We start from the raw sequence: 2,886 nt of genomic DNA, 5'->3' as shown, positions 1-2,886 counted from the left end.
ATGCTAAGAGCTCAAATTACGTGTTTTAAGCAAAGGGATGAAGAGTCTTTGTATGAAGCTTGGGAGCGGTTCATTGGAATTTGTCGCTCATGTCCTCACCATGGACTTAGCGAATGGTTTTTGGTGCAACAATTTTGGAATGGTTTATATGAATATTCTAGGAACATTCTCAATATGGGATAGAATGGGATGTTCACCGAGGTTGATGACAACCAAACTTGGAGCAAAATTGAAGAGATGGCAATCCACAATTCACAATATAGTAGGCCTCGCAAGGCTACTAGAGGAGGAAAGTATGAAGTGGACGCCGTTATTCAATTAGGTGCCCAACTAAGCTCCCATATCGATACAATCAACTTGAAGTTTGAACAAGCTATGGCTAGACTTGAGGAAAACTCAAAATCATCGAAGCATCATGTCAATGCCATGACGGCATCCTCATCAATCCCAAGTGGGATATGTGAGAATTGTGGAACTTTGGGTCATGACCCAAGTGAGTGTAGGGGAACAACCGAACAAGTGAATGCTTCCCAAGCATATAAAAGTGGTACCCCTTATTCAAATTTTTACAATGAAAACACCAAGTTCCATCCAAATCTCTCATACAAAAGCCAAAATGTTCAAAACCCTCAAACAACATACACTCCACCACCCATGAGAAACCAAAATCAAAGACCCTTTTACAATCAAAACCAAGGTTACCAAAATCAAAATCCATACAATCACCAAAATGACCAAGGTTTTGATGTCCAAAAAGCGGTCCTCCAAATGCAAAAGAATCAACAAGAATTTTTCACCCAAATGCAAAAAGATAGCCAAGCAAAAGAAACCACCATCAACAACATTCTAGCTCACACCAAGATGTTGGAAACACAATTGACTCAATTAGCATCTTCTAGCTCTCAAAGACAAAGGGGCAATTACCACCTCAAAGTAATCCCCCTAGACATGAAACGGTTAGTGCCATTCACTTGAGAAGTGGTACAAGGTATGAAGCACCAAAGAAGCAAGTTGAGGATGAGGTTGTGGAAGCTAGTGAAAAGGAAGAAATTGTGCAAAACTCCAAAGATGGAGAATCATAAAAAGAAGAAAGTTCAAAGAAAAATGAAGACAAGGCCAAAGAGAAGGAGCCCATTGTGATTAGACTTCCTTTTCCAAGTCGTCAAGCCAAGCCCAAATTTGATGATCAACTTGGAAAGTTCATGGAAATTGTGAAGAATTTAGAAGTCTCAATTCCTTTCACGGAATTAATCAATCACGTTCCGGCCTATGCGAAGTACATGAAAGATATCCTCACAAAGAAGAAGTCAATCCGGAAACTTGAGACTATCGCCTTCACTAAGGTGAGTAGTGCAATACTTCAAGGGAGTTCACCTCCAAAGTTAAAGGATCCGGGAAGCTTCTCAATACCGTGTACCATTGGCGACACGACGATCAACAAAGCCTTATGTGATCTAGGGGCTAGTGTGAGTGTCATGCCATACTCGGTAAGTAAAAGGTTGGGGATGGGAGAGCTTAAATGCACCAACATCACACTCCAAATGGCCGATAGATCGACGAAGACACCGTTAGGGATATGGGAAGATGTCCCCGTGCGAATTGGGAAGTTTTTCATCCCGGTGGACTTTGTCATTGTTGATATGGAGGAAGATTCCAACATTCCAATCATCCTAGGAAGACCTTTCCTACACACCGCCGGTGCGGTGATTGATGTGAAACATGGAGAGCTCACTCTAGAAGTGGGAGATGAAAGCATAACTTTTAATCTTGACAAGACCATGAGAGCTCCTCGTTTGCATGAGCCATGTTTCATGATTGATCATTATAGCCGAAAAGATGAAAGGAAGAAATCGGAACTCCAATGGAGGAAGAAAATTGAAGATGCTCCATTCAAAGAGCAAGTGAATAGTAACAAGGAGAGCTTGCAAAGCTCATCAAAATCAACCAAGGAAGAAGAGGATGGCCTCATTGGCCAAGAGAAGAAATTGGGAGAGTTGTCTCCATCTAAGCAAGAGATTTTCAATGATCAACTCAATGAAGTTTGTGGTCTTTGGGACGACGAATTTGAAGGGATTTTTAATCCCTACATTGGACATGCCATCGATCATGATCAACAACAAGGGCCACGGTCTATTGAGGACCTCTACCATAATAATGAACAAGCTTTTGATTACTTCTTCAAGGTGTTGAGCAACATCAACAACACCTTGAACATGCCCCCTTGACATCTCATCAAGAATGAGAGTTTGGTGGAGTCCTTCCTAAACCACCACTTGTAAATATTTCTAACTCCCTAACTTACATTTCAATTCTTGTATTGCATTTTTGTCATCTTTGGATTTTTATTTACTTTGATCAAAATAATTGTCATGTAAGAGAGAAGTGAGGGAGGGACTAACAATTTCAATTGATGTGTAGTGCTTTACCTTAGTGTGGGGATGGCAATTGCCTAGGCTATCCATGCCTTAGTAGTGCCCCCACAATGAAGAACACAAGACTTGAAAGAAAGAATGGAAGAATGATAAAGGGAATGCGCGTGCACGGGTGGAACCAATCCGTGTACATAGGGGAAGAATCCAAGCGGATTCCCAAGAATCCGCCCGTCTTATGCAATCCGAGCGTCCTGCGCAAAAAGACGCCCGTCTTGAATCGAGCTCAATTTTGAAATTTTCTTGATCGTTAAAGAATCCGAGCGGATTTACGAAAATCCGTCCGTCCTGAAGAATCCGTCCGTCTTGTGAGAAAGACGCCCGTCTTTGCAAACTGAGGAAAACAAGCAAATTTCTCTCGGGCCAAATCCGTCCGTCCTTGAGCAAATCCGCCCGTCCGTGTTCAAAGAAATCCGGCGGATTGTACCAAATCCGCCCGTCTTTAGGCGAGTTTTTG

General features: G+C 42.1%; 1 non-coding gene across 1 annotated transcript; it reads right to left on the bottom strand.

The window, feature by feature from the left end:
- LOC141624686 (small nucleolar RNA R71) lies at positions 1–107 on the bottom strand. The gene has a single exon (XR_012534492.1). It is a non-coding gene; the product is annotated as a small nucleolar RNA R71 (small nucleolar RNA).
- Positions 108–2,886: the final 2,779 nt, after the last annotated feature.

This window comes from Silene latifolia, chromosome X (assembly GCF_048544455.1).
Source record: "Silene latifolia isolate original U9 population chromosome X, ASM4854445v1, whole genome shotgun sequence".
NCBI classification, from domain to species: domain Eukaryota; kingdom Viridiplantae; phylum Streptophyta; class Magnoliopsida; order Caryophyllales; family Caryophyllaceae; genus Silene; species Silene latifolia.
Note: the sequence above shows the minus strand (reverse complement) of the source record. Positions and strands in the feature narration are given on the sequence as shown.